Raw genomic sequence first — 23731 nt, 5'->3', positions numbered from 1 at the left:
TTTATTTTGTAGTAAATAGGAAATTTTATGTAACTAAAATAGAAGTGGTCATATAAATGAATGCGGGTTATTTGAAATTTTAAGTCAGTAAAGGGGCACCTGGCTGTTCAGTCAGTAGAGCATGAGACTTTTGATCTCAGGGTCATGAGTTTGAACCTCATGTCATGTTGGGCTTGGAGTCTACTTCAAAAGAAAAAGGAAAGAAAGATTGAAAGTTGGTAATTAGACGAATTAAATATTTTGTCACTCCTTTATTTTTCCTTTATCTAGACTAAATAATGTTGTTGTCCAAAATGGAAGATTGTCTTGTCTAATGGAGACCAGTAGAATAGAAGTTAATTCGAGGATAAATTTAACTCCCTATTTTATGGAAATCTTTTTCTAATCCATGCTTTATATTATATATATATGTCCCAATTTTGATGAATTCTTTTTAAAATTTAGATAATTTTAAACTTTGATAATATTTTTAAGACCCAAGCAATGAAGTATTGCCTAAATATGTGGTTTTTAACAAATGCTTTAACAAATATTTTAAAGTATTTTTAACAAATACTTTAAAAATATTAAGCAAAAAGTACTATTACAATGGCTACCAATCTTAATTTTTTTTCTTTTAGTAGAATTTTACTTTAATACAGAGTGAAAAAAAAATAAATAAACCCTAACAGTTTAAAATAAGTCAAACAACCACTCTACACAGATAAAACCTTCACAGAGGTCAAGTGAAGTAATCCAGAGCTAAAACTGAATTGTGCAGATTTTTGATGAAGTAACCAGTCATGTAACACAAACAAAAGTCAATTATTTACACAGTAGGCAAGCCCTCTAAGAAATGTGCCCCAAGAAGCATTAACCTATGTTTTTCTGTGTGTGCCAACCTGAAGACTTGCACATTTGTTAGATAATTTAACCCTTTTAACAGAATGTGATCTCTACCAGGAGGTAATGCTTTGGTACTATTCATTTAGGACTGCTCATCCTAAAACTTGACATTTCCCCAGAGAAGTTTTGACTCTGTTTTAGAAGTTTCGATATAGATTAAAATCTTTTATCAAATATCAACATGGAGGGAGGTGACACAGGATATAACATATACAGTCAGGTTACCTCTCTGTATATTTAAAGATTACTCCTTCAAAGTATTTGTGCCAGAGCTTAGTCTATCCTGCTTCATATTCAGTAGTACAGGTTTGAATCATCAGAACCTTGGCAAGACCTTATTTTTTTCAGAATTATTAACAACTACCTCTAAGGGCAAGTCCATGCTCCTGAGCTATGACAGATTTATTACCATGAAGGAAAACAAGGATAGCTGTCTTAAAAAATGCCCCAACCACTGCTTCTCAATATAGAAAGACTAAAACTACATACATTTATCATACAACAAATCCCATCTCTGTCCCCTGAAATTCCCCTAGTTTCATTCATTAGAAGGGGATTCAAAAAAAAAAAAAAAAAGACTTAAAGAGCACTTTACAGCAGCATTCAGCTTTCCTATAAAATACTCAGCATCTTAAATATTATGTACACTTCTTTTTTTCTTTTAGTAAGCTAGACACTGGCTTCAGAGTTTGTGGAACTGGAGAAGAAATAACCCATTCAAAAGTATTCTAGAAATTGTCTTTTGGCAGAATAGCAGCAGATATTCAAGTTAAAAATAGGAGGGTTTTTGTTTCTTTATTTTCTTTCCAAAATTTAAATCATTTTTGTTCCCCTTCTGCCTAAACCTCAGTTACCACTCCTGAGTGGAGATGGGCCGAGGCTCTGGCCCCTGCTCCTCCGGCATCTCAGCAGCTGCTTTCTTATTGCTGCATCGAGGCTTGAATAGATGTATGTCAATGAGGACTTCCCCAAAACGGCCTTTATAGATAATCCCACAACATATTTTCGGTCTCTTCCAGTATGTGAGATCTAAATAGGAAAAAACTGGAGTTCTGTTAGAGCCAGAGGCCATCTCTGTGTCTGAGCCATCATCTGACTGGTTACTATAACAGGGAGATTGAGCTGGGGATGCACTTGTGGTGGTAGTATAAGCGTCAGAATTGCGACATTTAAATTCCTTCTCTAGTTTACTACTGACCTGGTTGCTTTTTATCCTGTTTCCAGATAGAGTTTTCATTTTCTTTGGTTTCAAAGTAGTCTTCAGACTGGGTCCTGCCCTTGCATCTACCACATGATTCCAGGTTTGTTTTTTTGTTTTGTTTTGTTTTGTTTTGTTTTTAATCCTGCTGTCAATTTCTTCCATCTTTCCACAAGCAGGACACAGGCATTACAGATGTCTCCTGAATGAGTCTCATGCAACCAAAAACAGTTCTGGAAGTCCTTTTCATTGTGTTTACTGTCAGTGAATTGAGAATTGGAGGACTTAGCTCTGCAAATACAGCAGCCCTATATACTTTGGTACATCTTTGGCTTGTGAAAACCAAACATCTTTTCTTCTGGGCAATAGTCTTCAACGTGGATTTCTCAACTCCGGCGACTCCTCACATCCATTCTTAAATTTAAAGTGATTGTGAGTGTCGCTAATTTCGCTAATTCCATGTTGCACTGGATAAGATGCAGAAAGTGGGAAGCTGTCTATGTTCAGACAGTCCCCCAAAGCCCCAGCGGTGCTACCTTATGACTAAACGTCCATTCTCCTGCCAGCTGACTACTCTTCCTCTGGTTTCCATTTCCTCCTCAGACTGAAGCTGGTTCCCAGAACCTCTGTTGGGCTCTCCAGACCCTCTGCATCTATCTACTGTTTGCAGTTCTGCTACAGAGCTAACTCATCCCAAATTGTCTAATAAGAAGTGATTGCCTGGCATATGGCTACAAGCAGGGTGAACTTTCATTCTACCCCAGGAATTGGGCAGATTTAGTTAGGATTAGAGAAGATGAAATTGGAAGGGGGTAGATGATTTAGAGGTAGGCAGTAGACTGTTGGAATGCTGGACCAGGAAAAAGTCATCAAAACTAATTTGTAATCAATAATCTTAGACACGATCATTGTAAGAATGGTTCAGAAGATCAGCATAGCTAGAAGAAGGAGGAGGAGAAGAAGAAAAAGGAAGAGGAGGAGAGGGAGAAAGAGCTGGAGCTAGAGAGAAAGGAAGAGGGGAGGAGAAGATAGAAGAGAAGGAGGAAAAGTATTGAGTGTTCTCTCTGTGCCAGATATTCTTCTAGGCTCTGAGCATTGCATAAATTATTCAATTTGAAAAACAAATAAGCATGCAAACAAAGAGAAAATATCCATGACATACTATTTTATTCTCACTATTCACCCAAAAGAGTGCATAGTGGAAACACGGTCCCAAGTTGTTGCAACATCCGATAAACCTTGTCCAAACACAGCCAAGAAGCATATTCCTTATGATCCAAACCAAAGTATAGTTAATTCTTTAGCAAACCTGGGCTGTTGGTTAAGTGCTTAGAGAGATATTGAGGGACATTCACATGCATTGTTGGATTCCAAAGAAATGAAGTGGGGGTGTTGCACAACAAGCACCAGGGTGGACAAGAAGCCTTGCTTTGCCACTAAATGAGCAACACTGCCTCTAGCAAGTGTGTCCTTAGTTCCCCACTGGCCTAATCCCTGGCTGGTCTTCCAGGTACAAGAAACTGTAACCCCTGAATTAGCTACGTGAATAACTGATAGTTTATGAAATCTTACAAAATTATTTCTGATGCTTACAAGGTTTTGTTTGTTTATTTTTTGCATCATCAGATCTCAGTTACGTTTAGGCAATGAGTAAACACTTGGCAGTTTATAAAAACATGAAGTGAGGACTACCTTTTGCTGAATCTCACTAGTGTGGTTTCAGGGTAAAAATGGTGTGAGCATGCTGATTACCCTGGGTGAAGAATTGGCATTTTTGAGTTTCAAGAAACTTTACTGTTCTCAAAAAAGATTGGGACTAATGCCAGCTTTTGCAGATGGGTCACGTTATTACATACTAAAACAGAAAGCAGCTGTGTGCTTTAATAGAATAATTTCAGACAATTTTCCTTGAAAAAGATGCATAGAAGTAAGGTGTCCATCACTTCATGCTTTTGCCACTTAGTTTTCTTTTTTTGAAGACAAGGTAGCCTGCAGACATTTGACCCATATGGCATTTTTATTTTTATTTATTTTTTTAAAAAGATCTTGTTTACTCATAAGAGACACAGAAAGAGAGGCAGAGACATAGGCAGAGGGAGAAGCAGGCTCCCTGAGACAAGCCTGATATGAGACTTGATCCCAGGACCCCAGGATCATGACCTGAGCCAAAAGCAGACACTCAACCACTGAGCCACCCAGGTGTCCTGGCATTTTTATTTTTAATCTAGATATTTCAAATAGAAATATTAATTTTGGGGTCCTCTGGAAGGGTCAGCAAATACCCAAAGTAGAATATTTTGGACTCACTTTCATATATGGCTACAGTCAACCAGAACTGAGAAACCCTGCTCTCTTTAAAAGGGACATGTGCTCCCCAGGTTTGGCATTGACTTTTAATCATTATCTGATTCTGTTAGACAAAACCAAATTAGTGACGTTTACCAGACAGCAGTGGGGAGTTAACATTTATATTTTTTGCTTTTGTGTGACATTATTATTGTGCATTTGCCATATAAACATACTGATTAACATATTTTACAATATTTTTCATGCCAAGAGATTTAATAAAATTTGACAGTGTATGATCTCAAAGTGTTTCCTTCCTGTAAATTAGCTACCCATTACATGATAATAAGAGTAACTGAGGTTATGCAAATATCATGAAGTTTCATAACACATTAGGTGCTTCATAATATTTATGGGGAATCAATAGAAGAATATTTTATTCAAAGTATCTGGTGTGCTATAAGAAATTTCTTTGAACTTTAAAGTTGGTCGAATAATCGAAGCACATGTTTTCATGCCGAATACTACCTCATGCAGATGTTAGTGCTATGGTCAGGTATGTCATCTTGAGGAAGTACCCATGAACTACATCACATCCGCAGGCAAAAATAGCATATATTGAATTCAAGTGCTTAACTGCAGATGTGGCTGTCCTACCTTAGTGGCTGGGCTTTGTGAATGGCTCTGGTCTCTTGGTAGAACCAGCAGTCTGTCTGTAATACTGAGTCAGTGAGGAACTGCTGTACTAACCAGAACAAGGTCTGACCTGGTTGATTGGCTCATGTGTCAGGTTCATGTGTCCTCACCTGGAGGACTTTGAAGTTGGGAGGGGGGTAGGTAAGTATCTAAGGGATTTGGAAGCAAGGTTTCCAGGCCCTTGAGGGGGCTAGCTATTGTTGGGAAAAGGTCATTTATTTCTGCCTAATAAAATCCTAGTCCTGAGAACTTTCAGATGTAAAACGGTGGGTTGTATGCTTGCTTGGGGGATGGTAGCCAACATGGGAGCATAGAGATAAAAGGAAGTTTGCAGGGGAATTTTTTAAAAAGATTTTTATTTATTCATTCATGAGCGACACAAAGGGAGAGGCAGAGACACAGGCAGAGGGAGAAGCAGGCTCCATGCAGGGAGCTCGAGGTGGGACTTGATCCCCAGACTCCAGGATCGCGCCCTGGGCCGAAGGCAGGCGCTAAACCGCTGAGCCACCCAGGAATCCCCCAGGAATTTTTATATATATTAAAGTAGACTTACAGGATCCTGGGGGTTGGGCTAAGATTGCTTTTTGCTCTTAGCAAAGTATCAATATTGAGGCAGCTGAGCTCCTAAAGGAAGGTTACTCTGCCTGTTTCAAGGACTTGGCAATGGGCTGTAGGCAGTGAGGAAATTTAATTTTTCTGTTGCCTTTGTTTCCCACATCAGAGAGGACACACAACATCACAGTTTCAGGTGTACAGCATAGTGATTTGATAAGTTTATACATTATGCTACACTCCCAAGTGTAGCTACCATCTGTCACCATACAGGGTTGTTAGAGTAGCATTGACTGTGTTTCCTATGCTGTATCTTTTGCATTCCTGTGACTTACTCATTTCATAAGTGGAAGCCTGTATCTCTCACTTCCCTGTAGCAATCTTCAGCTTGTTCTCTATATTTACAGCGCTGATTCAGCTTTTTGTTTATTTATTCCTTTGGTTTCTAGATCTGGAAAGATAGGTTAGTGTCTCCCTTCACCAGAAACAAAAGTATCAACGGGAAGTTGGAGAGTACAGATCAAGGGGATTTACTTGTTATAACTGTACAAATAAAATTAGCTAACAATAGTGGGAACCATTCAAACTGGTTAATTAACTATAGTACTGTTACCTGCTAACCAAGCAGCTATGACTTTAACTTTTATTTTCATGATAATGAATCCTATGATTACATTGTGTGTGTTTATACAAATTTCATTTTGTTATGGTATTCTCTTGAGGTAGATCATATCTTTTTTTAAAAGGTTTTATTTATTTATTTGACAGAGAGAAAGAAAGAGAGCACAAGCAGGGGGAGTGGTAGGCAGAGGAAGAAGGAGAAGCAGACTCTCCCCGGAGCAAAAAGCTTGAAGCGGGGCTCCGTCCCAGGACTCTGACATCATGACCTGAACTGAAGGCAGGCAGTTAAACAGCTGGACCACCCAGATGCCCCTAAGTAGATCATATCTTTAAAGAAATTTCAAATTTAGAAAAACACCATTTCAAACACAGCATTCATTAACTGTTTAATCAGTGAATGCCTATTACATACTCACATAGTAGTAAGTCCTTCTGACTTGATCTAAACCTTAAGAATTGTTGTTTCTCATTTTTTTTGTTCTTTCTTTGTCTCTCTCTTTCTTTTTCTTTTCTTTTCTTTCTTTCTTTTCTTTTCTTTTCTTTTTTTTTTTTTTTGACAGAGAGAGAGAGGGAGGGAGAGCAAGCATGCAAATAGGAAGGGTCAGAGGGAGAGGGAGAGAGAGAATCACAGGCAGGCTCTACACTCAGTGTGGAGTCCAATGTGGGGCTCGATCCTATGAACCCAAGATCATGACCTGAGCCAAAAATCAAGAGTTGGACACTCAACTGACTGAGTTACCCAGGTGCCCTACCTTTTTCTCTTTTTGTTCTATACACTTGGATGCTCTTATCACATATGGCTTTAAAAATAACCTATGTACTGATGACACTATGTGCATCTCAGTTGTAACCAGAAAGATTCAAAGAAATTTATTGACTTTAATGATTATTTTGGAAAATGAGTATGTCAGAATGTATCCATACTAAAACCCCATTGATTATCATGTAGCATAAAATGATCTATACTTTATCTCGGGCTCATGTGTCTTTGAGTTAGCCCGGGAGGCTCTGCTTCATGCATCTAGCCTAGAAGTCACTCAGGAGCATACTTTTGTGAGTACTTATTTTGAGGCCTGCTGGGATCATGGCTGCTCAAGAGAAACATGTCTCATGAAGAAGCTGAAAGTATGTGGGAGCAAACCCACACAAGCCAACACATTTCTAGGTTCTGCTTGTATCAATATGCTACCGTCCCTTTGACTAAAGTATGTCACAGAGCCAAGCCAAAGTCAAGCAGTAAGGAGAGCTTTTGTCTCCCATGATGTGGTAGGGGTAGACATGAATATTCTGAAACAAATATCTAATTTACCACCATACAAGAGAGGCTGATGATTAATGAGCCATGTACCTAATTAGATGATAGCAAAACAAATACTACAGTTAACTTTAATAAAGTAGAACAAAGGGGAGGATAAAGTATACACATTTATGATATAGAATGGCAAGATACAACTGAGTCAACAAAGCCAAAAGTTCGGTTTTAAAAAATAATATTAAACACGGTCAAATGCGTGGCAAATTTGATCTTGGAGAGAAAAGGAGAGAAAGAGTGGGTGGAAAGAGGGGCAAGCAAATATTCCTTTCACTGTTATGTTCTTTTCTCAGTTCACTAGGGTGTATGTGTGTAGGAGAAAAGAGATTCCAAGATTTTTTTCTTTGCTTTATTTATTAGCCTAGCAATGCTGAAAGTGATGTATTCATTTTAATTCTCCAGAATCTAGTTGTATCATAGTTGCCAGACCCCGTAGAGTATCTAGTTTGTCATATTCCTTTTTTTCTTAAAGATTTTTATTTATTTATTCATGAGAGACACACACAGAGAGAGAGAGAGAGAGAGAGAGAAAGAGAGAGAGAGAGAGGGAGAGGCAGGCTCTGTGCAGGGAGTCTGATGTGGGACTTGATCTCAGGACCTTAGTATCATGACCTGAGCCAAAGGCAGATCTCAACCACTGAGCCACCCAGGCACCCTAGTTTGTCATATTTCTGAAATTAAAACCTCTACCATGCAGATCACAGAATGTATACAACTGATTTGGAACGGACCCTGGACATTGAGAGAGAAAAATACTCCCTTTGCTTGCATTAGTTGTGGTCAAGAGAGGACTCTGTGACAGACTACAGAGTTTGCATGAGGGGAAACACAGAGAAAACACAGTATCTTTGTTCTGTTATGGTAAACAGCACCCCAGTGGAGAGGTCATAGGGCCATAGGGCTGAATCAGGCAGGTCTCTGCTCCTCTTGCCCTCCCACAAGTTGGGACCAGTCCCTGAGAGCTGTCTTGTCTAATAGTGATCTTGACATCATGGTTTTGCACCTCTGGCAGTCAACCCTCTCAGGTGTGTGTAGAGTTTTGTAGGTCCCAGAAAGGGGTGGAATTGCAAGAACCAATATTTTAGTTTCTTTCTTACCTCTGTTCCTGAGTAGGTGGAAGTTCCCAGGATCTAAATGCCTAGTTGAGCTTGACAATCATATATCACACCCAAAGCTGCAGAGATGAACATGCTTGAAACTGTAGGTGAAGTTAGCAGGTGTGTGTGTGTGTGTGTGTGTGTGTGTGTGTGTGTGTGTGTATTATAACTAGGAGAGTTGGCCAAAGGTGACTCCTAGTTTTATGCTATTTTAAAATATGAAAATGGAAAGTTCCATTTAGGAGGGATGGGAGGGAAATGTTTTAAGCAGAGGGAACAATATAGAATATCCGTAGGGGATTCCAGGCAAGAAAGATGTTTCAAAGAACTGAAATACATCAGCAGAGCAAGAAGCATGGCTAGTGTTGGGCAGATGCCATGCTCTGCAGGGTCACATAAACCTTCTGAAAAAGTTTTCATACTTTTTCTTGCCCTTGCCATCTCCTTGTTTGAAATCACAGGTCAAGTTTCACTAGATTCAACAAACACAAAGCCTACCTTTCCAAAGTAACTGGTGGCACCTGGCAGAGGCTCAGATTATTCTCCTAGAAATGAACACCTTTGTTTATATTTGTTAAAGAGAAATTCTCCTGCCATATGAGGGAACGAGGAGTCCTTACACCTGGGACTTTGAATAAACGGCCAGAAGGGAAGAGTTCTCCACCCTGAAGAACCTCAACTTTTATCCCATAGCATCTCTGCCAGGAAAGCAGCTCACTGCATACCCGGATTCCCCAGGCAAACTTTTGCAAATAATCTTGCTCTCTTCTTTTCACAGCTCTTCTGTTGTTGCCTTTAAAATACATATTTTTTTCCTCTTCATAGTCATTTAAATTGTATGATACTAGTTCTTGTGATTAACCATTGCCCATTTCATCTTCCTTTCCTGATATTTTACAGCAATTTTTTTCAGCTTTTTATTTACAAAATGTATTCTAGACTTATGCTTACATTTTCTGGCATCTCACTCTTAGATTCTCTTTGAAAATTCTTTGCCTTTGACTTCTTTTAAAAATTGTTTACATTTTTGTGACGGTAATTCAATTTTAATTTAGGGTCAGGGTTAGCCTGTGATTGCAATTTCCTTTTATTTTCTTTTGCTGCTCTTGTATATATGTATGTATGTATGTATGTATGTATGTATGTATGTATATAGGCTGCATGCCCAGCATGGGCTTGATCTCACGACCCTGAGAACAAGATCTGAGCTGAGATCAAGAGTTGGATGCTTAGCTGACTAAGCCCCTCAGGCATCCCTTGTCATTATTTTAAATAGGTGCGTGAGGCAGAGACAGAGCAGAGAACATAAAAAGCTCAGATTGTCCATCTCTCCCCTCAGAATGACTTGGAGACTTCCCACTGTGGCTCTCCCATGTCTGGTCAGAAATTCTCTCCAATTAAAGAACAAAACCAAAATGTTTCTAGTGTAATGGTAATACCACCTACCCTTCCCCCAACCTGGGATCCATCCCCAAGTCAGGCTCCCTGCTCAATGGGGAGTCTTCTCCCTCTGCCTCTACTCCTCTCCACTGCGCTCACTCTCTCTCTCAAATAAATAAATAACATCTTTAAAAACCACACAAATAACAATATCACCCCCAACCCCAGGCAACTCTCACTATTCAGATCCTGTTCTCAAACCATATATAAAGAATTAGATATTATTATGTCCATGAAATCCAGCACATGAAGCCTCTGGATTTGGGGAATACCTTTCTAATATTATGTATTGAATCAGAGGGAGATAGACAATAGATCATACCAGGGGATAGTCCTTCATACAATGGTTCTTGGATGACCATGCTAAAAGGTCCACTGATTTTGGAGGTCCTACATTTATGAAAGAAGCACAGAAAAGCATATATGAAATCTTTTGCCATTTTACATTAGCCAACTGACTATGCATGTGTGTGCATAAAACACGTATGTATGAATTATATATATAATGTATTATGTATCTTATGTATTTCTGGTTGTGCTGATCCTATTTTTCTGGTAAGATCATAGGCATATTCTTTTTTTTTTTTTTTAAGTCTGTGACTTTGCTGGTTTCCTTGTCTTGTTATAACAATTTGAGAGGCTGGTCAGTGTAGTGTTTATTTCAAATGAAAATATTTAAAAATCAGTTCATTAAGTCATTGCCACGAGAAGCTATTAACTTACAGAATCTGTATTAGGCAACCCAGAACCCCTGAGAACATCAGAGTACAAAATGAAAGGAGCTATGTTTGATGTCTATACTGACTTGGACCTACGTGGGGAATTTCCTAAAGTCAAAGACTGGGGCTAGATTAAAGGTGCCACTTTATGAGAGGATTATTTCTTCCTTCAGCTTATATATAAGATATCTTAAATCTTTTCTGGAGAAAAAGTAGGCATACTTGTGTATACATAAATAATAAAATATCTTGCAATTTTCTTAATTCTACAAAGTCCATTTCTATATTAACTAATAACAACTAATAAAGGCCCTTTTATGGAACTCATAAACTTTCCAATTCATGACTTTTAAGTCACATAGACCTCTATGAACAATCATCAAATTAGGTAAAAAACATATTTCTCTAGTAGAAGTAGCTGCAGGTGTTTCAAAGGGTAAATCTGGAGTTGAGAGGGAAAAGTAGAAGGCAGGCAGAATTACAAATGTCTGCAGCACAGCTGTGGGAGGGACGATGAACCCCAGGCAGCTCAGTCCTGGGACCAAGGCGCCAGACACAGAAGCTGAGCCTGGCCAGACTAGTCTGAAGATGAATATACATTATCTGTATGAAGCTCAGGTTTAAAAACTGTACCTTGGAGATGTGGTGAATGGGCAGACTTAGGATTTCTTCCTTAGCTCTGCCAGGCTAACTAATAAATTTAATCATTATGATTTTGATATTAAGCATACAGGGACTTTAATTGGAGCCCAAACAGAAAGAGAAATAAAAAATAAATAAATAAATAAATAAAAAATACAAAGCCTTCCCTCCCCCCCCAAAAAAATAGTAAAATGTACTTTTACTTGGATTAAGTCCAAAAATGGAAGGTAGCACTTTATGTTGCATCTGTGAAAGTGGAATAAAACAATTAACATTATATGTTTTACATGTTTTGCTTTATAAAAAGTCCATAAGTGAATGAATTACCAATCCCCCTTGGTTAAAGGTTTTGATTGGTTTATGTTTTATGAATTTGTGTAATTAACCTATTCATACTTAACAAGTATTTCCTCTATTAAGAATTTATTAGTGTTTATTTTACACTAAATTTATTTTATTTTTATTTCCCTCTGTCCACTGTGCTTCCCACCTGGGCTCCTGACACAATTAAAATTGAATTTATGGTAACTCAGTAAGCAACAAAATTCTAGAAATATGTAAAAATATGTCAGCAAATTGCATGAGCTGTAGTCCACTTTTTTCCAGATCTTAATAATAGTTCATTAAATACAATCAGTATGGATGAGAGTTTGTAAAATCTGTTTGGAGGTAAGTTTCTTGAGATTACAAGTGGTGCCTGAGGGAGAGGACTCAAGGTAACTAAACAGTTTTGACCCAAGTAACTAAAAGGATCAACTTTCCACTATCAAGGTTGGAGAACTTTTGGGTGTACACAATTTTGGGGGGAAGATAGAGATGAGGAGTTTGATTGTAGGCATATTATTTTGCAATGGCCATTAACCATGAGTAAAGAGAGCAATAAATTGTCTGAAATTCAAGGAGAGACTTCCAGCCTGGAAATATGTGTTTGGGAGCTGTCTGCAGAGAAATAACCAATGCAATGGACATAGATAGAGAAAAGGTATAAGTATTAACCCTTGAAGCAGTCCAACTAAGTTTAGATTTTAAGGAGTTTTCAGGTAGGTGGGAGGGAAAACAGCAAGAAAAAGCCAATCATCATTTTATATGTTCTGACAATGTTTTATAGTTTGTCTCTCTCATCTGTATCTGTAATTCATTAGGAATTGCTTTTGTGTTAAAATGTGATGTAGCTTATATTATCATTCATCCTCTTTCCTTTCCCAGCACCATTTATGAATGGATTTTCATTTTCCTTTATCTAGGGTGTCAGATGTGGCCCAATGAGGGACCCGTAAACAAGAGTGCCATGTTTCAGAAATCTGCAATTTGTCTCATATATCAATTCACCTACCGTTGTTCCAATAGACATACTCAATTATGTTAGGTCTATTAGCCTTGATATCTACTAACGAACATTTTTTCATGGTTTCTCTTTTTTTTAAGATGATCCTAGCTACCCTTGACTCTTTCACATATTTTAGAATTAATTGCTTAAGTAATGTAAAACACCAAAATTGGTGTTGTTTTTGAAATGTGTGAATTTATAGAAATATTTGATGATAATTGGAATCTAACAATATATTCTTAGTATATATTTAAAGCTTTAACCTTTTTGATAAATTGCTACACAGATTTTAATAGCATTATTCCCAGGTCATTTTCTCCTTGATTTGGGGGTTTGCAAATTATAACTTTTCATATAATTGCATTTTTAACAGTTGTTATATATATTAAAATTCAACTTGAGATTTTCTATGTGCCCAATATTATTACCAGTAATAATATCTATTCTTTCTTTCTTTCTAATTATTGCATATTTTTTCTTGATTTCAGCACTTCCTGAGACTTATATTAAAATACTGAAAAGAAGTGATAGTAGAGCACATCTTTTTCCTGTTTTTGATAGTAAATGGAATGCTTTCAATTTTCATAGATAGATAGATAGATAGATAGATAGATAGATTTATGAAGATATGTGTAGGTTTATGAAGATACTTATCAGATTAAAGTTCTAATGTATCAACATTTTGCTCAGAGTTACTATCATTAATGGATGTTGAACTGTACTTTCTCTACAGCTATTGGTATAATTTTGTTTTTTCTTTATTAACGTGTAAATAGGGGCACCTGGGTGGTTCAGTGGGTTAAGCGTCTGCCTTTGGCTCGGGTTATGATCCTGGGGTCCTGGGACAGAACCCTGGATTTGGTTCTCTGCTTAGTGGAGAGTCTGCTTCTCCCTCTCTCTCTGCCTCTCTCCTCAGGCTCTCTCTCTTGTGCATACTCTCTCTCCCTCTCTCAAATAAATAAGTAAATAAAACCTTAAAAGATAAAATGTAAATAAAATAAATTATTTTTATTCATATCCCAACATTAAATCAACCAATATTAAGTTAAATGAGTCACGAAGCATTAATTTTTGTAGCATTCCTGGGACTTTTTAGACATCTGTTCATTGAAGGGTACATGGTTTAAAATGGTGCTGCTTATATGTTTGTTTTTCCAAAGGTCTACATGGTCATTCTGCTGTATAATTTCATTGCTAGACATTTAGGTGCCAATGAAGACAAATGTCAGTTCAAAGAGAGGTCACATAGAGTCTAGGCTCACAGTTTCCCCAGCGAGCTACAGATACACAGCAATGAGTTAACAAATGCTGTGGTGTATACAAAACAGACCACTGCGAAGCCACCATTCTACTCTGTACCTGCATAGGATCCTAACCATGCACAGAGATTAATTTCCTTCCAACCAAGGGAATAGATACTTTTAGTCCTATCCTGAATCAGCCACTACTTGTTCAGTCACATGAGCTATCATGCTGCCAGTCTTTTTTTTGAGACTATCCTCGTACCTGTTATTTTTTCTCACCCCAAAATGGTCTTCTGATGTGTAGTATGTCCTGAAAAGAATGTCTGTTTTTTTGGTTATTGTTCCTTAAAGAATGCTTCTCTTAAAATTCTCTTAAAATTCTTAATATCAGAATGTATACTGTAATGATCTTATGAACCAGTGTCCATATTTTATTTATAAAATTATAATATGGGATATTTGTGGTTGGGGTTCGAAAATAAAATATAAACTGTAAAAAAATACACTCTTTGATGATAATGCTATATAATTTATATGGTTATCATAGTTAGAAAATAATAACCCTGTAAATAGTAAAATTAGTAAAACCAAATAAATATTCTTTTTGGCTTTCTATAATGGAGTGACCAAAGAAAATATTTATGTTCATGATTGCACTCTTTTTCTTGCTTTATCATCTTGCATACCTAAGGACCTTGTCTGTACCACGGAACCTACAACAGTCCTGTTCAGAATCATTGAGTGAGTAAATGTATGAGCCGCAATGTTCCTTCTGCAATTTTCCAACAGTCAGTCTTATTGCAACAACATCAACTCTACTTAGGAGAAGGTTGCTTTTCCATGGCATTTGCAATTATTTCTGCACACAGGAAGAGCATCTCTGTGTGTGCAGGGCAGCCATGTAGATTCTATTCAGTACATCCTATGCTGCAAGTAAAATAAAATTATTTCTCACTCTAACCTTGGAAAGCAGATCTTGGTAATTCAAAGTCGGCGCCACGATACTTCCATGAACACTGGTGAACAGCCCAAGATTTATAGTTTCATCATGTCATGCTCAGACTCATGGAAACTTCATTTTAGTTATTTAGATAAGGAAAACAAAATTATTAATAGCATTAATCCAAGAGAATGAACTGAATAGTCCCAGATGATACAAGAAGCCTAGTATTTGCTGTTGCAGAAAACAACCAGCATGGGTTTTGGGATTTATAGAGAAATATGTTATGCCTATAAATAATTCCATATCAAAATAACATATTCATATTTTCACAGACATATATTTTTGTATAACAACTTACTTGCTTTTATAATATTAGATCCCCACCTTCAGATTCTGTGTTAGCAATCATAACATTTGTGCTGTTAGGATTTGTCTGGAATCAGTATTGCCTTTTGCTACAATGAAACAGGTTCTTGTTGATTTTCACTAAAAATATTGTCCTCCTGTAGATTGAAATATCTTGTCTCTTAGCTTACCACTTCTACTTACTACTTATGCTTCTGGCTTCACAGGGAGTGTTCCCTGAGTTATAGTTCAGCAAATTGCTGTTCACAAAAATGAAATCACTAAAGTAAAAAATGCTTTTCAAAAAAGGATTGTGGTGGAAAATTGTGATGGAAAAGCTGGAGACAAAATGGTTTAGCAAACACTGTTATCATCCTCCTTGTATTTTGTGTTTTACTTTAAGAAATGCTTCATAGAAAATTGCCCCTCCTTTTCCTTTTTTCCGCATGTTCACTCTTAGTCCCTATGCCTCCAATTACCCATCAGTAAATTACCAGAAATTAATTTATATTAGGAAATGTTTATTATTTTTCCATTTCTCTTCTTTTCCTCTTCTTTATTTCTTTTTAAAAATGTATTTATTTGAGAAAGAGAAAGGGAGAGTGCATGTAAGCAGGGGGAGGGGTGGAAGGAGAGGGAGAGAGAGAATCTCCAGCAGATTCCCTGCTAAGTGCAGAGCCCACATGGGGCTCCATCCCAGGACCCTGAGGTCATGATCAGATCTAAAGTCAAAAGTCAGAGGCTTAACTGACTAAGCCTCCCAGGCACTCCTTCCTCTTCTTTATAATTGAGATTCTTAATAGGTAAATACTTTTTGAGGATATATTGGTAATACATAAAAATACTTCAATATAAAGCATATGTATTACCTTAATAATATGAGTAAACATTTATCCTAAGAAGATAATCAAGCAAATTCCAGCATTAACAAGTGATTTATATTAGCTCCTTCGACTTTTTCATCCTCTGTCATGAAGGAAGCAGTCTCAAAGCTGATAAATAAAAATAAACTTTAAATTTACAATATATACAATGTATTGCTACGTTTTGCTTTAAAAAGTATGTGTGCATATAAAAATATATGTATATATACATATACATCATATTTATTTATATATATGTGTGTGTATATATATATATATATATATATATATATATATACACACACACACCTGCTCGCATATGTATAGGTGTTCAGTCTGTTAAAAGAATTTACAAAATTTTACTTATATTGCACTATTGTTTAAAAATATATTATAGCCATATAATACGTGCATATGTGAACATATACACAGAGTATAGTTATATATCTCTCAATATATATACAATATAATAAAGGTTAGAAAATGTTATATCTTTGCATATTGTTGTTGTACTGAACTTTTAGTAATTTTCCAAGACCTAACTAGAAAAAATTAGATACTTTATTTGAATAGTTGAATAAGGAGAATGTCTAAGCATGGGAAATTAAAAGAACTTTATAGTAGAAAGAACTTTATTGAAAGAACTTTATAGTAGAAAGAAATAAAAGTGTAGATTACCACCAGCAACTTTGGTTGACTTTACTCAGACAGATATTGTAAAGTTCTTTTTTCAGTGCTCTAACCCATCTGTCCGCCATGTTTTGTTTTCAGAATTGTTGACTGAAGAAAGGAATTTAGAGGGAGTTCTGGTGAAGGTTAGTCCTTCATACCAGAAGGCAAAAGATCACTGTTATTTAGAGCAAGAAATTTGACTATTCTTCACATGTGTGTCACTGAATTATAGGATTGCATGTACTTTTTATCATTTATTCTATATTTCCTGAGGAGTTTTCAAAAGGAAAGTATGTATTTACAATATAAATTTTTAAATAAAATCTTGCATGAATTATTTTCTCTGGAAAAAATTATGTGTTGAAACCAAAATTGGGTGTTTAGCAATGAAAAGGAATGGCTAATCCAATAGAATGTGTGTGCAGGCTCATCATTCTCTTGACATTACTCTAGAACAAATTGTAACTTAAATAAAATGTTTTATTTTAAATAAAAGCAACTTTTATGCAATTATTTTTATTCTACACATCAGAGAGAGGGTTGGTGGGAGGCTTTTTATTTTACTTAATCCAAAATTTCATTTGACTTCTCAATTCTTTCATTGAAATTTCCATCAACTATTGATTTAGATGTAAATACATTTTAAGAGTGATTCTTTTATTGATTGCATTACAGCTATAAAGTATACTCTGTATTTTATTCCTCCCCTCATTGTTCATATTAGTTTATTAAATCAAGATTTTGGGAGAGTAAAAAAATAGATAATAAGGTAAGAGTATCTAGGAAAAGAGGTCATAAATAATTATAATAATTAAGTAAAATAATCATAAGCATTGGTTAATACCAAACATTATTTCAGTCTTTATCAAATATTTAAATTTCACATGAAACTATGTCTTAACTTGGCACAACTGGAAGTAGTCTTGATTTCCTCAGAACTCTTAGGACATTTATGTGCTACAAAATTATTTTTATATCAATATTTTTGTAACTATATATATTTTTGAAGTTATTAGTTACAAAAGAAGTTATTTTTGTAACTAATATATGCACACCATATATTAGAAGAATGATACTAAACGTTTATTGAGGACTGCATCTATAGCTCAGCTCAGTCATAATTTTTGTGGCTTACATCTTCCTTGGTTGGGATGTTTTGGGGACTTCTGGTTTCAGCACTGAGGGGCAGAGGGCTGAAAAGAGCTTTGTTCTAAAACTATAAGAGAAAAGGTGCACAAGCTTCAAGTAAAGGACTTTCATATACTCATTGGTCATCTGAGGTCACAGGGCAAACAGCCAATCGGGCAACCCAAGAGAGACTGTCATTGGAAAAAGAAACGGACATGAAAGACTCCCTGAATTCCATGTAAATCAGTTGAAGGATTAACCTGGAAAGGTTTAGGGAACTGCTAACAGAGTTAACACTGGAGTGTGGATTAGTTTGAGAGTGTGAAACCCCCAGGAAATGCAGACATAGATGGTTTCTCACTCATGTGGGGGCTTTCTTCCATGAAACTCATTAGGCTCTCATTGGGATGTTTGGAAGTAACCTAGAGGAAGTTTCTTACATGTTGGAGGGGAAGAGTAATTGTCAAAATACAAACAAACTGTCCCCCCTCTTTCCCCTTCACCTTGTCTACACTACAGAAAAATAGACTCAAGCTTCAGGGTCAGGCACTGGAATAATCCCATTGCATGTGGGGGAGGGGAACTGAGTCCATTAACCAAGATTCCATCCAGAACTACCATTGTAGAAACAATAAAAAATAAATAAGCACACAAAAAAATGAGAAAAAGCTTAATTTGCAAGGAGAAAGTCCTCAAAATTGTAGTCCAAGGATACTTGTGAATCGCCCCTGCAGTGAGAAGAAAGGAGCAAAGGGAAAAATAGAGAAGCTTCAGCTCCAGCCTGGGAGGAGGGACAGAAACACTTGTGAAGGCCATGTCCCTGGGATACAGGTCACAGTTTGTGTCTAGTACAGAAGTTAATGAGAACGTCAGGCAAGGTGTATTCTTTCCTCACCATCATGCTAACAGCCTCTCTCAAAATGAAAGAGGAATATAATTAGAGAATCAAAGAAAAATTCCGGGGAGTAGCACAAAGGGAATACCAGAATCAAGCAAGGACACAAACATGAAGTATCACTAGAGGAACTTGAAGTCTCTGGTGCTTTAGCGGCAAACTCCATCTCTGGTAACCATAGCAACCGAAAATGTCAAACCCACCCAAGCTCTTGACCAGATTAACACAAACTTCATACTAAAGGTCTAGCAGAAGGAAGGCATGTTCATCTCTATACCTAGAATACACCTACTGCAGCATCCACTGTCATAAACAATATCTACGGGCTTCAACAACAACAAAAAATTCAAACATAGCATAGAAAAAAAGTATAGGAAAGGGCAAGACAAAGCTTAATTAAAAGAGACAATTGTCAGAATCATACGCAGATACTGACTTGACATTTTCAGATAAAGAATTTAAAATAGCTACCATTGAGCAGCCCCGGTGGATCAGCGGTTTAGCGCCATCTGCAGCCCAGGGTGTGATCCTGGAGACCCAGGATGGAGTCCCACCACCGGTTCCCTGCATGGAGCCTGCTTCTCCCTCTGCCTGTGTCTCTGCACTTCTTCTCTCTCTGTGTGTGACTCTCATGAATAAATAAATAAAATCTTCAATAAAATAAAATAGCTACCATCAATATGTTAAAGCTTTTAATGGAAAAAATAAGTAGTGTACAATATTAGGTTAATTCAGCAGAAAGTTGGAGATTATTAGAAAAAAACAAATATTAGAAGGAAAAACACAGTATCAAAAATGTAGTATGTCTCTGACAATCTTATTAGACACTTCCAAGGAAAAAAAAACTAATTAACTGGAAGGTACCCAACACAAATCACAAACAGAAAAAAAAAGTGGGGGAAAAGGGTGAAAAAGACCAGAGTATCCAAAACCTGAAGGATGATATTAAACACTCTGAGATGGACAATTATGTCCAGAGTGGACATAACTGCAATCCCAGAATAAGAGTAAAGAGAAACTAGGGCAGAAGAAATATTTGAAGAAATAGTGTCAAGACTTTTCCACTGAGTGCCTAGAAGCAGCTACACCTCAATAAGAAAAAGCAGTTAACATCCAGGTTTTGGTTTCTAAATACCATCGGCCAATAGAAGAAATCATGGCTCTTTGCAGAAATGGTTGATTTTAGGGCTGGGGCAAGGAAAATACAGCTTGAGTCAAGAGCATCGTATAATGACAGATAGTAAAGAAGATTTTAATTAACAAAAGAGTGGGGTCATGTCAAAGGAAAACAACAGCCAAACTTGTTTCTTGGGGAGATAAGTTCATAACACAATTAACATCTGAACACAAAAGCTTTATATGCTTATAAAAAGTCATGTCTTTATATCTTACTATTATAAGATAAACTCTTTTCACTTTAGCATATGAAAGGTAGGAATTTCAAAAAAAAAAGGTAGGAATTTGATTTCAGAAAGACTGACAAGATCTAATTTACTAATGGCCTTTTTCAGAAATTAGTTGGAATTCAAAAGTTAGGGCCTTCAAATCCCTCAGATTATTTAATAGAAGCAAAAACAGTTGTCAAGATTTTAAGAGAGAGAGAGAGATAAAAGAGGTCTCCTTAAAACGAGGAGAGCTTCAGGCACCTTTTGGACAATAACAAAATGTCTGACAGAGCTATCATTGGAATTCTAGGAGGAGGGAAGAGAGTGGGACTTAGAATATTTTTAATATTTTTTTTAAGTTTTTAAAATTGATTTGAGAGAGAGAAAGAGAGAGGGAGGGAGGGGCAAAGGGAGAGCTAGAAAGAATCCCAAGCTGACTCCACAGTGAGTGCAGAGCCCAACACCAGGCTCCACCCCAGGACCTAGGGATCATGACTTGAGTCAAAACCAAGAGTCAGACGCTTAATCCATTGAGCCACCCAGGTGCCACGGAGAAATCATTGAAGAACAACAGAGTCATTAATGGAATCAAATTAGTAATCAATGAATAGGAAAATCTCTAACATGTGGAAATTAACACATTTCTGAATGACTTTATGAGTAAAAGACCATGTCTCAAAGCCAATAAAATTAGAAGCAAGACTGCGGAAGAGTAGGGTCCCCAAGTCACCTGTCCCCACCAAATTACCTAGATAACCTTCAAATCATCCTGAAAATCTACGAATTCGGGCTGAGATTTAAAGAGAGAACACCTGGAACGCTACAGTGAGAAGAGTTCGCGCTTCTATCCAGGTAGGAAGACGGGGAAAAAGAAATAAAGGAACAAAGGCCTCCAAGGGGGAAGGGCCCGCGAGGAGCCGGGCTGAGGCCGGGGCGAGTGTCCCCAGGACAGGAGAGCCCCGTCCCGGAGGAGCAGGAGCTGCACCGACCTTCCCCGGGCGGAAAGGGGCTCGCAGGGAGGTGGAGCAGGACCCAGGAGGGCGGGGATGCCCTCGGGCTCCCGGGGACACTAACAGACACCTGCGCCCCGGGGAGTGCGCCGAGCTCCCTAAGGGCTGCAGCTCGCATGCGGGACCCGGAGCAGCTCGGGGGGCTCGGGGGCGGCTCCGCGGAGGGGGCTATGGGGCGGGAGCAGCTCGGGGGGCTCGGGGGCGGCTCCGCGGAGGGGGCTGCGGGGGGGGGGAGCAGCTGGGGGGGGGGGCTCAGGCAGAGGAAGAAGCTCCCAGAGGGGGCTGCGGGGCCGGAGCGAATCCAACAGCGCAGGCCCCGGAGCACAGGGCGCCGGGACACAGCCCAGGATCCGGCCTCCCCCCGGGACAGGCAGAGCCCGGGAGGGCCCAGGACAGCGAGGCCGCTCCTGCCCCAGCTGAGCAGATCAGCGGCCCCGCCCCGGAGCCTCCAGGCCCTGCAGACGGAGAGCTCCGTGGTGACTGCGGGAGCTGACTCCAGGGCTGCAGAGCTGGCCTCGCCACTGCGGTTGTTCCTCCTGGGGCCTCACGGGGTAAACAACCCCCACTGAGCCCTGCACCAGGCAGGGGCAGAGCAGCTCCCCCAAGTGCTAACACCTGAAAATCAGCACAACAGGCCCCTCCCCCAGAAGACCAGCTAGACGGACAAGTTCCAGGGGAAGCCAAGGGACTTAAAGTACACAGAATCAGAAGATACTCCCCCGTGGGTTTTTTGTTTATTGTTTTTTGTTTTTTGTTTGTTTTGTTTTGTTTTGCTTTTTTATTTGTTTGCTTTCCCCACCCTTTTTTTCTCTTTCTTTCTTTTTTTTTTTTTTCTCTTTCTCTTTTCTTTCCTTCTCTCCTCTCTTTTTCTCCTTTTCCCAATACAACTTGCTTTTGGCCACTCTGCACTGAGCAAAATGACTAGAAGGAAAACCTCACCTCAAAAGAAAGAATCAGAAACAGTCCTCTCTCCCACAGAGTTACAAAATCTGGATTACAATTCAGTGTCAGCCAATTCAGAAGCATTATTATACAGCTACTGGTGGCTCTAGAAAAAAGCATGAGGACTCAAGAGACTTCATGACTGCAGAATTTAGAGCCAATCAGGCAGAAATTAAAAATCGATTGAATGAGATGCAATCCAAACTAGAAGTCCTAACGACGAGGGTTAACGAGGTAGAAGAACGAGTGAGTGACATAGAAGACAAGTTGATGGCAAAGAGGGAAAATGAAGAAAAAAGAGACACACAATTAAAAGACCATGAAGATAGATTAAGGAAAATAAACGACAGCCTGAGGAAGAAAAACCTATGCTTAATTGGGGTTCCCGAGGGCACCGAAAGGGCCAGAGGGCCAGAATATGTATTTGAACAAATTCTAGCTGAAAACTTTCCTAATCTGGGAAGGGAAACAGTCATTCAGATCCAGGAAATAGAGAGATCCCCCCCTAAAATCAATAAAAACCGTTCAACACCTCGACATTTAATAGTGAAGCTTGCAAATTCCAAAGACAAAGAGAAGATCCTTAAAGCAGCAAGAGACAAGAAAGCCCTGAATTTTATGGGGAGGAATATTAGGGTAACAGCAGACCTCTCCACAGAGACCTGGCAGGCCAGAAAAGGCTGGCAGGATATATTCAGGGTCCTAAATGAGAAGAACATGCAACCAAGAATACTTTATCTAGCAAGGCTCTCATTCAAAATGGAAAGAGAGATAAAGAGCTTCCAAGACAGGCAGGAACTGAAAGAATATGTGACCTCCAAACCAGCTCTGCAAGAAATTTTAACGGGGACTCTTAAAATTCCCCTTTAAGAAGAAGTTCAGTGGAACAATCCACAAAAACAAGGACTGAATAGATATCATGATGACACTAAACTCATATCTGTCAATAGTAACTCTGAAAGTGAACGGGCTTAATGAGCCCATCAAAAGGCGCAGGGTTTCAGACTGGATAAAAAAGCAGGACCCAACTATTTGCTGTCTACAAGAGACTCATTTTAGACAGAAGGACACCAACAGCCTGAAAATAAAAGATTGGAGAACCATTTACCATTCAAATGGTCCTCAAAAGAAGCAGGGGTAGCCATCCTCATATCAGATAAACTAAAATTTACCCCGAAGACTGTAATGAGCAAGAAGAGGGACACTGTATCATACGTAAAGGATCTATCCAACAAGAGGACTTAACAATCCTCAATATATATGCCCCGAATGTGGGAGGTGCCAAATATTTAAATAAATTAATAACCAAAGTTAAGACATACTTAGATAATAATACACTTATACTTGGTGACTTCAATCTAGCTCTTTCTATACTCAATAGGTCTTCTAAGCACAACATCTCCAAAGAAACAAGAGCTTTAAATGATACACTGGACCAGATGGATTTCACAGATATCTACAGAACTTTACATCCAAACTCAACTGAATACACATTCTTCTCAAGTGCACATGGAACTTTCTCCAGAATA

At 38.2% G+C, this 23731-nt stretch overlaps 1 pseudogene; it reads right to left on the bottom strand.

Annotated features, from left to right (window-relative positions):
* Positions 1-1735: 1735 nt before the first annotated feature.
* Positions 1736-2445, bottom strand: LOC118354444 (SIN3-HDAC complex-associated factor-like; annotated as a pseudogene).
* Positions 2446-23731: the final 21286 nt, after the last annotated feature.

This window comes from Canis lupus, chromosome 4 (genome assembly GCF_003254725.2).
Source record: "Canis lupus dingo isolate Sandy chromosome 4, ASM325472v2, whole genome shotgun sequence".
NCBI classification, from domain to species: Eukaryota; Metazoa; Chordata; class Mammalia; order Carnivora; family Canidae; genus Canis; species Canis lupus.
This window is presented reverse-complemented; position numbering and strand designations above follow the sequence as displayed.